Source organism: Rattus norvegicus, chromosome 2 (genome assembly GCF_021556685.1).
Source record: "Rattus norvegicus strain SHRSP/BbbUtx chromosome 2, alternate assembly SHRSP_T2T, whole genome shotgun sequence".
NCBI classification, from domain to species: domain Eukaryota; kingdom Metazoa; phylum Chordata; class Mammalia; order Rodentia; family Muridae; genus Rattus; species Rattus norvegicus.
Genome location: NC_141535.1, coordinates 163,618,959 through 163,633,659, shown reverse-complemented (window position 1 = coordinate 163,633,659; position 14,701 = coordinate 163,618,959). Strand labels below are relative to the sequence as shown.

At 36.8% G+C, this 14,701-nt stretch overlaps 1 protein-coding gene across 3 annotated transcripts in view; it reads left to right on the top strand.

Moving 5' to 3' along the window:
* The window catches only part of LOC108350038 (uncharacterized), a 231,441-nt gene that overhangs the window by 145,460 nt on the left and 71,280 nt on the right, over positions 1-14,701 (top strand). Inside the window, exon 12 of one of the 3 annotated variants that reach the window (XM_087641643.1) lies at positions 1,229-1,349. The exons of the other annotated variants lie outside the window; for them this stretch is intronic. The gene's annotated coding sequence lies outside the window, so the exon portion shown is untranslated. The remainder of the gene's footprint in view (positions 1-1,228; positions 1,350-14,701) is intronic. 3 annotated transcript variants of the gene reach the window in all.

Genomic DNA, 14,701 nt, shown 5'->3' with positions numbered 1-14,701 from the left:
CTGGGGGCAGAGGGTTGGCTTCAAATTCTAGGAGCTACCATGCCATATCAAAGAGTCGAAAACTGCTCATTTTGAATTGCCATCAATTTTCTCCTATTATTAAATTAATGGACACCTATTACATGTTAAAGTAGCTCATGATGTCTGCTCAAACTTTTCTGATTTTCGGGGTTTTTAGATCAGTAAGACTTGGTAAATAGAAGCTAAATAGGTTTCGTTTACTTCATTATTTTATGTATATGAATGTTTTGTGTGCATGTGCACAACATACATGTCTGGTGCCTGTGAAGGTCAATATAGGACTTCAGATGCCTACAATTGAAAGTATACATAGTAGTGAACTTCCCTGTGGCGACTGGAAATGGAACCATATTCCTCTGCAGAAGCAACAAATGCTATTAGCTACTAAGTCAACTCATCAGACAAAGACAAGTGTGTATGGGGTCCTTATTAAAATATACACAGCAGGACCACCTCCGTATCTTCCTCAAGAGAACATCATAGTGTTCGGGTAAAGAAAATATAGTTTAGTGTGTGAGTGTTTATTGCTTCCCGTTGTAAATGATCTCTTCTTTGTTTAAAAGAAAAGGATATTTTATTTATTTATATTTCAAGTGTTACCCCCTTTCTCTGATTCCCCTCTTCAAACACCCTATGCCTTACCCAGCTTCTATGAGGGTGTGCCCTCACCAACCTAAGGCATCAAGTCTTCATGGGACCAAGGGACTCCCCTCCCATTGATGCCAGATAAGGCCCCTTTAGCTCCTTCAGTCTTTCCCCTAACTCCTCCATTGCTGTCACTGTGATCAGTCTGGAGATTGGCTTCAAGCATCCCCATCTATATTGGTCAGGATATGGCAGAACCTCTCAGGAGACAGCTGTATCAGACAAGCACTTCTTGGCATGAGCAATATTGTCTGAGTTTAGTGTCTGCATGTGAGATGGATTCCCAGGTGGGGAAGTCTCTAGATGGCCTGTCCCCATATTTCCATAAAAGAACTCTGCTAGACCAGGTATTCTTAATGAGATTTAAAACGGAAAATGTACATCCCATGTTTCAGAGTAAGCCTTCACTCCTTGCTAAAGGTTAGCATACACATTTTCAACTAGTTATTTCCCCTTTTAGGGATTATAGAAATGTAATGTGATTGTAGTAGCAGCACCTCCAGTTAAATAAATTATACTATCTTCCATGATCACATTAATCTAAAACCTTATGTCATTGCAGTTCATACAAACTGTTTTTGGTTTCTTATATGACCATGAATATAAAATGTCACCCATGAAATCAAAATAAGAAGTTGAAGCAGATTCTGCAAAATGATAGGATTCGAGAGATGTTTTTGGAGGTAAGAAAAATGTCCTTAAAATTAAGTTGAGTTTTCTAAGTTCTTTTAGGATTTTTTAAATAAATTTTGCTTGATTATAGAATTCAGCTAGTCACATGTGATCCACATGGGTAAACAAATCAGACATTGTTAAACTTATTTAATTACAAACTAGTTTCATTACAAAAAATTCAATCTCCCTCAGGAAGTAGCAGCAAGAACTCTGCTCTAAAAGCTGTCATCCTTTTACTTTTCTTCATCATTTTGTTGTTTTAAGAATTATGCAAAATATATTCTGATCATAATTATGCATCTCTCCCAAATCCACAGAAATCCAAAGGTATCCTTACTCACCCAAACTTGTTATCTGTAGCTATCTCTCTTTTCTAACCTATTGAAGTCCATAGATTTTTGGATATGTTGCCATTCACTGAAGCATGGTTTCTTTATCAAAATATACACACTTAAAGGAAAGTGACTGTCTTCCAACAGTTAGTTTGAATTATGCAGAACAAATTATCCTAGTTTTGCTAGTGCCAGCCCATTGTGATTTTTTTTGTCATCTACTAAAAAATCCTATAGGTAGATTAAGGTTCTGGCTGACTCTCAAAGAAAACATAATTTTATCTATTCCATATGGGTCGTATATTCTCATGTTCTAGATTCTATGCAAGAGGCAAGGGTTTAGAAATAAATGGAAAAAAATATACCTTCCAAATACAAAGAGGTTCATTAAGTTGTCCTTTAGTATTAGATAGTGTAATATTCAGAAGCATGTCCTTTCCTTTAAGAACTAAACCCCAAATATATAATTGGTAAATTTGCTTAAAGTTTATAATTTATCATATACAATGTATCAAATGCAGCAAAATTATACTTACTGCAAAAGTCTCCTTATGTCTGTCAAACTAATTTATGACTGAGTCACACAGCATATTTTCAAATTTCTTTTAATTTTAGTAATACGATTACTAAGATATTATACTAATATATCACTAGCAATATATGAAAAATATTAATGCATTAAAAACAATACTTGTGTGGTTGAAACTGATCAAGAGCCCACATTAAGTTAAACTGTGTGAATGGTTTCCCAAAAAGTGTAACAAAGTCATTTAGTAATTTTCCTTAGCAAAGTGAAGAAAATAGGTCATATTCAAAATTAAAAAAAAATACTACAGAGAGTCTGTGAAGTAAATAAGCTGATGGCAGAGAAGCAGCATTACACTTCAAAAATGTGAGTCTTCCTGTAGCCTCATTTCCATGGGTAAATCTCAGTAGTGTTTGAATAACATTTGATTACTTAATTATAAACCAATGTCTTGTGTAACTTGGATCTTTGAATATATTTCTTTATTCACTAAAGTTATTTTTGAATTATTAGAAAATAAACTTTGTATCTATTTACTTGGTTAGCATCTTAAGATTCTTCATAAAAAGTTACCAAAGAGATAATAGATACTATCCATGAGATAATATAAAACTCATGGTTTTTATATCTTTTTAGGCTATCTTACCATATGAAAAAAGGTAATGGTTAATAGAGGTAAACCAAGAAAAAAGTAACATAATGCAATCTATAACCAATTATATGTAGAGAAACATAGGATATTTGAAACTATTTAACAATGTTTCAAGGGTCCCGGGCATCCAACTAATGATAAACTTGATAAATCTGGAATAATCATGTTTTTATATAAAAGATGGTGATTGTTTTTAAAATATATTTCCTAAGCCTCATTATCAGTAGAAACTATGAGATGAGCACTATCCAACAACATTGGTTGTCCATGTAAAGGGGACTTCCATATGAGACGTTGCCAGTACTTGGGGGTCATAGGGCATTATTGACTGTACTAAGAAACATTGTAAAGATAAATGACAAAGGGGTGACTTACAATCATGAAAAATAGAAACCAAGTTTCAGACAAAATGAAAATTTCTGCTTCACTGAGTTGGAAAGCTTGGTTGAATTTCTTCAGTGGTATTCATTTTGAAGATTGTCCCTAGCCTGCAAAGCCTCTTAAGCCAACCTGCTGACAAAAGTGTTCCTTTTCCTTCTTTAGTTCTCTACATTTCACATTAAAGCATGGGAAACATATGAATTTCAATGAACTATGCATGAGCCAATGGTAAATTTACTTAATTTTGCCTGACATAGGCTTGTAATCAAAGAAATAAGAGATTCTATTAGACCGCAACATAACCTTGCCTTCAGATAATTACTTGAAGAATTGAAATACAGAAACGTATTACTCTTCTGCCTCATGTGTGGTTAAAAAGAAAAACCCTGAGGAAGTAGTTCTCTCAAAAATTGCTTTCCAGAACATATAACCCCACCAGTGGCCTTTCTAGTTTAGACTCTCTCCTTCCACAGGAATTTGCATCTTCAGAACGGGGAGTCTTTTTGGAAGTACAGCCTTCAGGGAATCTTTCCTAGTGTCCCTATTTAGGACACTAGTTTTGCGTTTAACTGTTTTGCTTTTTTTTTTCCTTGAGTAGCTTTTAAGCTTTACTTTAAACTTTGCTTATGCTCTCTTCCTTAAAAACTATATTCTAAAACTATTTTGCCTGTACGCTATTTGTTTTTGCTGCAGACCTGGATAATCATAGTTCTGAACAATAACGAGGCCACACACTGAAATCTTTCTGTGCTAAATATATTAACTTATTACTTTAAAATCCATTTACTGTGAAATTCAGTCTCACTCATGTTCTTAGGAAACAGATAGCCATAAAAATTTCCAATATATAAGATGAAGGACCTCTAGCTCAGTTTGAATTCTTTTTCTAATGTTTCTCTGGCTAATTGGCCAAGGTTTTTATAAATATATAGTTTGAATTTCATAGCTCTTATTCCAGGAATTTGGAGCTGTGGAGAAAATGGGTTAATTCAACTTGTCTTAATTCTACAACATAATATCCCCCAAACATAAAAGATGGAGCATTCATTGAATATGTAGTTATATCCAATATTATGTATTATATCAAGGAGAATATAAAGCTCAGGATTAGAAGTGGCTGATTCCAATTGTGTCCAAAACCAGGAAGCAGCAAGTGGAAAAATGCATATGCTTATTTTTCATGTCTGTATTTTTTCTGAACTTCAGTCCAGGAAATTATATCACATTTATGGAACATGTTCTAATATTAACTAATCTATTCTGAACATTGTCCTATCTGCTTCACAAATCCCTTACATTACAGCAGGTCTTACCAGCAACAGTGAAGCCAGATATGATCCTGCTCTATACTGTATGATCACCAATTCCCCATAAACTACACACAACATCTATAAACTGCATCCCATCACCTGGGTTCCATATTCCTACCCATAATTTTGGCAGAATACCACCAAGAACACTCTGGCAACAGTGTTGCCAAACTCAGAATCTAAGCAGGCCACACACAACAAACAAACAAACAAATAGACAAGACACACTAAACCAAGAATGACAGCAAAACCTCAAAACAAACAAACAGAAAACAAAAACAAACAAACAAAGCAGTACACCACCATACTGTACATGAAGATTTGCTGGTCATCAAAACTCAAATATACTCAGATCTGAGGAACAGAGTGAAAACAGAGTTTACCTTAACAAACTTAGAAATTTGTACCAAAACATGTAATAACCAGATGACAAGGCCAGAATGAGAACAATACAATATAGTCTGAACAATATGGCACCAATGGAGCTCAATATAGATAACCTTGGATATTCAAAAATACCTAAAGCATTAGATTACCTTAAATCTAATACGATAAACCAGAAAGATGTTTTAAAACTATAAATGAATAAATACCTTAAAGAAATACATGAAAATATAAGCAAAGAGAAGAAAATGAATGAAATTATTTAAGACATGAAAATTGAAAGAGAAGAAATAAAGAAACCACAGAGGGAATCCTAGATATGAAAAATCTAGATAAGCAAACTGTAATTACAGATGCAAAAATTATCAACAGAGCAAAAGAGATCGAAGACAGAATCTAAAATGTACAATATACAATGGAATAAATTTGAAACATCAGTCAATGAAAATGCTAAATATAATTATTCCTTACACAAAAGTGTAAAATTTGGTTCTTCCTCCCAGGACAATGTTTCCATAAGTTAGACTCCGAATCAAAATATATTCACAAGTTATTGACTCTAAAACCATGCTGATGTCTGACTAGACCATAACTTAATATAACCAATTTATTTTAATCTATATTCTTCCATGTGATTGATTGGTTACATGTGCTTAGGGATTTGTCTCCTTATATCTTTCTGGGTAAATCTATTTTACCTTGCTCTGTCCCAGAATCCTTGCTGCTTCCCAGATTTCCCATCTTCTATTCAACTCTTTCCTGTAGGTCATAGGTTTTATAATTACCAGGTGATGCATCCATACAAAACACAAGATATTCTGTCCACAGAAAACACCCAGGAAATATGAGACACTATGAAAAGACCAAATTTAAGACTAAAAGAAATAGAAGAAGGAGAAGAATCTCCACTCAAAAGCCTTAAAAATATTTTCATCACAATAATACAAGACATACTTTTCCTAAACTAAAGAAAGAGGTGCTAATGAACTTACAAGAATCTGACAAAAGTCAAAATGCATTTGACAAGGAAAAACCCATGCCATATAATAATCAAAATACTAAATGTACAGAACAAAGAAAGAGTATTAAAAGATGCAGGGGAAAGGTCAAATAACATATAAAGACAGATCTATTAGAATTACAGCAGAATTCTAAACATAAATTTTAAAAGCCAGAAGGATCTGGATAGATGTTTTCCAGTATCTAAGAGATGAAAGTTGACAGCCCATGCTACTATACCCAGCAAAACTATCAATCACAATATATGGAAAAAAACAAGATAATCCATAATAAAACCAAATTTGAACAAAGTCTATCCATAAATCTAACTTCAGGGAAGTTAATAAAATAAAAAGTCCAACATAAGGAGTTAAATATACCCAAGAAAATATAAAAAATTAATACTTTCACAGCAGCAATTCCAAAAGAAGGGAAGTATACACATACACACACACACACACACACACACACACACACACACACACACAGCATATATATTCAAACGCATAGACAAATCACTCGGTATTGCCAACAATTTCAAATTACCTAGAATTGTCATGAATTGTTTCTTAATATCTCTCAACATAAATGAAATGAATCCTTCCAAAACTAAAAACACAGGCCATCAGAATAGATAAGGAAACATGATTCATCATTCTGCTACATACATGAAATACACTTCAACATCAGTTATAGGCATTTCTTCAAGGTAAAGAAAGATATTGAAAAAGATTTTCTAAGCCAATGGACCAAAGAGATATAAGCTAGTTTAGCCATTCTAATATCTCACAAGAGAGAATTCCAACAAAATTAACCAAAGAGATGGGGAAGACAACTTCATAGTAATCAAAGAAATAATTTACCCGGAAGATTACTCAATTATCAATGTCTATACCTAACTCTCGTGAATGGACTGACTGTCCAGACAGAAACTAAATAGAGATAAAATTGAACTAACAGACATTATGACTCAAAGGGTCCTAAAAGATATCTATAGAATATTTTGCCCAACCACAAAGTATATACATTCTTCTAAGCACCTGACAGAACCTTCTCCAAAATTGAGCATATACTTAGTTGCTAAGTTGAACTCAATAACAATAGAAAAACCAGAAAGCAGACAATCTGATGGAAAGTGAACAAGTCTCCATTTAAACACCACAGAATAAATAAGAAAACTAAATAACTTCTTAGAATTCAATTTTATGAGACACTAGGAAAGAAGTGCTAAAAGGAAAGTTTATAGCACTAAGTGCCTTTGTAAAGAAATTAATCATTTCATACTAGTAACTTAACAGTATAACCAAAAGCTCTAGACCAAAAAGAAGCAAACACAACGAGGAAAGCAAGAAGCATTCAAACTCAGGATTGAAATCAATAAAATAGAAACAAGGAAAACAAAATAAAGATTTTTTCCCCTGGGATAGACAATCCCTTGGCCTCTTTTCCTGTCTCTTCTCCTGAGAACTCAGCATATATATTCTATGACTGATTTTTTTCAAATCTTTCTCTGACTCATCACTTCCTCTACCCTCAATTGGAGGTCATTTTCAAACATGCTATTTCCTTCTACAAACTACTCTTAGGGAGTAACTGTCGTATTATGGAAACATCTATATTATGGCAAGAAAATACTGTAATCCGGGGCATGTATGAATTACATTCAGATCATATCTTTGAATGTCATTACTTGCAGAGAGGCTGTGTTACTATATTGAAATTGCCCTACAAAACCCAACCATGCTTCATAATAAAAGTCTTAGAGAGGCCAGTGATACAATGCACATACCTATGTATACCCTACAATATAAAATACAGAGCAAGTGGATAACCGACTTCAAATTAAATGGAGAGAGCCTTAAAGCAATTCCTCTAAATATAGTACATGAAATTCTAACTAGTGCGGTAAGAGGAGATCATATGATAATCAAAAGGATAAATGTGGGAAGTATGAAGTCAAAGTATTGCTCTAAGCAGATGATATGTATTATACATAAGTGACCCCAAACATTCTACCAGGAAAATTCTACAGCAGATAATACATTCAACAATATGGCTGGATAAAATATTAACTCAAAATACATAAGTAGACCTCTGATATACAAATGATAAATTTTCTGTGAAAGAAATTGAGGAAACAACAATTTCAAAATAGCCACAAACAATATGAAACATATCGGTGAAACTCTAGCAAATCAAGTGAAAGACTTGCATGGCAAGAATTTCAACTCTTTGAAGAAAGAATTTGAAGAAAGTATCATAAGATGGAAAGATCTGTCATATTCACGAATCAATGGGATTTACATTGTAAAAATGGCCATCTTACCAAAAACAATCTACAGATTCAGTGTGATTCCGATCAAAATTCCAACACAATCACAAGCCTTGAAATAATGCTCAACTTCATGTAGAAAAACAAACAACTCAGGATATCTAAAAAAAAAAAAACCTGTAAAGTGGTAGAAAATGTGGAAGTATCACAATTCCTGATTTCAAGGTGTATTATGCAGTTTGGTGGACCGTGAAAGAAAAACCCTAGTAAGGTCCAGCTAAAACCTTGGAAAACCAGAAGAGATGATAGGAGCTTCACCTGCCTCTGGCACCAGGCTCCTGTCTCATAGCTGCAGTCCCCCATAAAGGGATTTGTGGGGTCATTCATATAATGACCTGAACTTTACACATGTAGATGAGGCATCTCTAATATCTCAGACTAAGACAATAGGTAAAGAGATCTGGCCAGAGTCCTGTAGGCCCTAAACAGAATTCTCCATGCTAACGCGGTAACTAGAAGCCTGGAGGGTTTAGCCAATATTTTTTTCTTCCCAGACATTCCTCCCTTCAAAATTTATTTAATCTCATATCCACCCTGAAAAGTAGGGTATGATTTTACATATCCAATTTCCACCATGACAATAAACTCTTTAGAATCATGGACCACATCTTTTTAACCAAGATCTATCAGGGGCATTTTTGCCTACAGAGCTGCATGCCTAATCACCCATAAAAAGCCTTTCTGAGCTCCTAGCCACAGCTATCACTAAGCCTACCACCACCAAACTAAGGACAAGCATCTCTACTAGAACAAGACAGAGCTTCCCTCCCATCCCCTCCCTTCCAGGTTAGATGCAGTCCTGAGTCCAAGGGCCCCCTACTCAGTTCTCTGCTCTGCCGAGATTCCCATAGGTGCCTGAATATCTAACATTTAAAGAATCCCATTGCCCTAGTCTTGTCACAGGCCAGCTCTGGGTTTCCCACCCCCAGAATGGTGTCTCTGCACTTCCCTACAGCCCACCACCTCCCCATGTCAGGGTGGGATAGGTGCAGTCAAACTACCCGAGTACCAACTCTCCAAGTAGTCATGCCCAGTGAAGCAGATGCAGGCCTATAACCCTATAATATTACAGCCCAATTATATTGAAAACTGCATGGTGTTGGAATACAAAGAGACAGGTTGATGAATGGAATCAAATCGAGACCCAGAAATAAATCTGTACACCTATGAACACTACTATTTTACAAAGAAGAAGAAATTTTACAATGAAAAGAAGAAAGCAGCCTCAAAAGAAATGTTCTAGCAGCAGCTCTCTGCTCCCAGACCCGGTGAGAAAGAGACCCAACCGCCTGGTCAGGTGGGCACTCCTGAGGCTGCAGAGCGGAAGAGACCACCAACACTGCTCACCCCTGCCCACATCCCTGGCCCAAGAGGAAACTGTATAAGGCCTCTGGGCTCCCGTGGGGGAGGGCCCAGGAGCGGCAGGACCCCACCGGACCCTGAAGGAAACAGACCGGATAAACAGTTCTCTGCACCCAAATCCCGTGGGAGGGAGAGCTAAACCTTCAGAGAGGCGGACAAGCCTGGGAAACCAGAAGAGACTGCTCCCTGCACACACATCTCGGACGCCAGAGGAAAAAGCCAAAGACCATCTGGAACCCTGGTGCACTGAAGCTCCCGGAAGGGGCAGCACAGGTCTTCCTGGTTGCTGCCGCTGCAGAGAGCCCCTGGGCAGCACCCCACGAGCAAACCTGAGCCTCGGGACCACAGGTAAGACCAAATTTTCTGCTGCAAGAAAGCTGCCTGGTGAACTCAAGACACAGGCCCACAGGAACAGCTGAAGACCTGTAGAGAGGAAAAACTACACGCCCGAAAGCAGAACACTCTGTCCCCATAACTGACTGAAAGAGAGGAAAACAGGTCTACAGCACTCCTGACACACAGGCTTATAGGACAGTCTAGCCACTGTCAGAAACAGCAGAACAAAGTAACACTAGAGATAATCTGATGGCGAGAGGCAAGCGCAGGAACCCAAGCAACAGAAACCAAGACTACATGCCATCATCGGAGCCCAATTCTCCCACCAAAACAAACATGGAATATCCAAACACACCAGAAAAGCAAGATCTAGTTTCAAAATCATATTTGATCATGATGCTGGAGGACTTCAAGAAAGACATGAACACACTTAGGGAAGCACAGGAAAACATTAATAAACAAGTAAAAGCCTACAGAGAGGAATCGCAAAAATTCCTGAAAGAATTCCAGGAAAACACAATCAAACAGTTGAAGGAATTAAAAATGGAAATAGAAGCAATCAAGAAAGAACACATGGAAACAACCCTGGATATAGAAAACCAAAAGAGGAGACAAGGAGCTGTAGATACAAGCTTCACCAACAGAATACAAGAGATGGAAGAGAGAATCTCAGGAGCAGAAGATTCCATAGAAATCATTGACTCAACTGTCAAAGATAATGTAAAGCGGAAAAAGCTACTGGTCCAAAACATACAGGAAATCCAGGACTCAATGAGAAGATCAAACCTAAGGATAATAGGTATAGAAGAGAGTGAAGACTCCCAGCTCAAAGGACCAGTAAATATCTTCAACAAAATCATAGAAGAAAACTTCCCTAACCTAAAAAAAGAGATACCCATAGACATACAAGAAGCCTACAGAACTCCAAATAGATTGGACCAGAAAAGAAACACCTCCCGTCACATAATTGTCAAAACACCAAACGCACAAAATAAAGAAAGAATATTAAAAGCAGTAAGGGAAAAAGGTCAAGTAACATATAAAGGGAGACCTATCAGAATCACACCAGACTTCTCGCCAGAAACTATGAAGGCCAGAAGTTCCTGGACTGATGTTATACAGACCCTAAGAGAACACAAATGCCAGCCCAGGTTACTGTATCCTGCAAAACTCTCAATTAACATTCATGGAGAAACCAAGATATTCCATGACAAAACCAAATTTACACAATATCTTTCTACAAATCCAGCACTACAAAGGATAATAAATGGTAAAGCCCAACATAAGGAGGCAAGCTATACCCTAGAAGAAGCAAGAAACTAATCGTCTTGGCAACAAAACAAAGACAATGAAAGCACACAAACATAACCTCACATCCAAATATGAATATAACGGGAAGCAATAATCACTATTCCTTAATATCTCTCAACATCAATGGCCTCAACTCCCCAATAAAAAGACATAGATTAACAAACTGGATACGCAACGAGGACCCTGCATTCTGCTGCCTACAGGAAACACACCTCAGAGACAAAGACAGACACTACCTCAGAGTGAAAGGCTGGAAAACAACTTTCCAAGCAAATGGTCAGAAGAAGCAAGCTGGAGTAGCCATTCTAATATCAAATAAAATCAATTTCCAACTAAAAGTCATCAAAAAAGATAAGGAAGGACACTTCATATTCATCAAAGGAAAAATCAACCAAGATGAACTCTCAATCCTAAATATCGATGCCCCAAATACAAGGGCACCTACATACGTAAAAGAAACCTTACTAAAGCTCAAAACACACATTGCACCTCACACAATAATAGTGGGAGATTTCAACACCTCACTCTATCAATGGACAGATCATGGAAACAGAAATTAAACAGTGATGTCGACAGACTAAGAGAAGTCATGAGCCAAATGGACTTAACGGATATTTATAGAACATTCTATCCTAAAGCAAAAGGATATACCTTCTTCTCAGCTCCTCATGGTACTTTCTCCAAAATTAACCATATAAGTGGTCAAAAAACGGGCCTCAACAGGTACAGAAAGATAGAAATAATCCCATGCGTGCTATCGGACCACCACGGCCTAAAACTGGTCTTCAATAACAATAAGGGAAGAATGCCCACATATACGTGGAAATTGAACAATGCTCTACTCAATGATAACCTGGTCAAGGAAGAAATAAAGAAAGAAATTAAAAACTTTTTAGAATTTAATGAAAATGAAGATACAACATACTCAAACTTATGGGACACAATGAAAGCTGTGCTAAGAGGAAAACTCATAGCGCTGAGTGCCTGCAGAAAGAAACAGGAAAGAGCATATGTCAGCAGCTTGACAGCACACCTAAAAGCTCTAGAACAAAAAGAAGCAAATACACCCAGGAGGAGTAGAAGGCAGGAAATAATCAAACTCAGAGCTGAAATCAACCAAGTAGAAACAAAAAGGACCATAGAAAGAATCAACAGAACCAAAAGTTGGTTCTTTGAGAAAATCAACAAGATAGATAAACCCTTAGCCAGACTAACGAGAGGACACAGAGAGTGTGTCCAAATTAACAAAATCAGAAGTGAAAAGGGAGACATAACTACAGATTCGGAGGAAATTCAAAAAATCATCAGATCTTACTATAAAAACCTATATTCAACAAAATTTGAAAATCTTCAGGAAATGGACAATTTCCTAGACAGATACCAGGTATCGAAGTTAAATCAGGAACAGATAAACCAGTTAAACAACCCCATAACTCCTAAGGAAATAGAAGCAGTCATTAAAGTTCTCCCAACCAAAAAGAGCCCAGGTCCAGACGGGTTTAGTGCAGAATTCTATCAAACCTTCATAGAAGACCTCATACCAATATTATCCAAACTATTCCACAAAATTGAAACAGATGGAGCCCTACCGAATTCCTTCTACGAAGCCACAATTACTCTTATACCTAAACCACACAAAGACACAACAAAGAAAGAGAACTTCAGACCAATTTCCCTTATGAATATCGACGCAAAAATACTCAATAAAATTCTGGCAAACCGAATTCAAGAGCACATCAAAACAATCATCCACCATGATCAAGTAGGCTTCATCCCAGGCATGCAGGGATGGTTTAATATATGGAAAACCATCAACGTGATCCATTATATAAACAAACTGAAAGAACAGAACCACATGATCATTTCATTAGATGCTGAGAAAGCATTTGACAAAATTCAACACCCCTTCATGATAAAAGTCCTGGAAAGAATAGGAATTCAAGGCCCATACCTAAACATAGTAAAAGCCATATACAGCAAACCAGTTGCTAACATTAAACTAAATGGAGAGAAACTTGAAGCAATCCCACTAAAATCAGGGACTAGACAAGGCTGCCCACTCTCTCCCTACTTATTCAATATAGTTCTTGAAGTTCTAGCCAGAGCAATCAGACAACAAAAGGAGATCAAAGGGATACAGATCAGAAAATAAGAGGTCAAAATATCACTATTTGCAAATGACATGATAGTATATTTAAGTGATCCCAAAAGTTCCACCAGAGAACTACTAAAGCTGATAAACAACTTCAGCAAAGTGGCTGGGTATAAAATTAACTCAAATAAATCAGTTGCCTTCCTCTATACAAAAGAGAAACAAGCCGAGAAAGAAATTAGGGAAACGACACCCTTCATAATAGACCAAATAATATAAAGTACCTCGGTGTGACTTTAACCAAGCAAGTAAAAGATCTGTACAATAAGAACTTCAAGACACTGAGGAAAGAAATTGAAGAAGACCTCAGAAGATGGAAAGATCTCCCATGCTCATGGATTGGCAGGATTAATATAGTAAAAATGGCCATTTTACCAAAAGCAATCTACAGATTCAATGCAATCCTCATCAAAATACCAATCAAATTCTTCAAAGAGTTAGACAGAACAATTTGCAAATTCATCTGGAATAACAAAAAACCCAGGATAGCTAAAGCTATCCTCAACAATAAAAGGACTTCAGGGGGAATCACTATCCCTGAACTCAAGCAGTATTACAGAGCAATAGTGATAAAAACTGCATGGTATTGGTACAGAGACAGACAGATAGACCAATGGAATAGAATTGAAGACCCAGAAATGAACCACACACCTATGGTCACTTGATTTTTGACAAAGGAGCCAAAACCATCCAATGGAAAAAAGATAGCATTTTCAGCAAATGGTGCTGGTTCAACTGGAGGGCAACATGTAGAAGAATGCAGATCGATCCATGCTTATCACCCTGTACAAAGCTTAAGTCCAAGTGGATCAAGGACCTCCACATCAAACCAGACACACTCAAACTAATAGAAGAAAAACTAGGGAAGCATCTGGAACACATAAAACTGCAAAACTTCTGTAAGGCAAAGGACACTGTGGTTAGGACAAAACGGCAACCAACAGATTGGGAAAAGATCTTTACCAATCCTACAACAGATAGAGGCCTTATATCCAAAATATACAAAGAACTCAAGAAGTTAGACCGCAGGGAAACAAATAACCCTATTAAAAAATGGGGTTCAGAGCTAAACAAAGAATTCACAGCTGAGGAATGCCGAATGGCTGAGAAACACCTAAAGAAATGTTCAACATCTTTAGTCATAAGGGAAATGCAAATCAAAACAACCCTGAGATTTCACCTCACACCAGTGCGATTGGCTAAGATCAAAAACCCAGGTGACAGCAGATGCTGGCGAGGATGTGGAGAAAGAGGAACACTCCTCCATTGTTGGTGGGATTGCA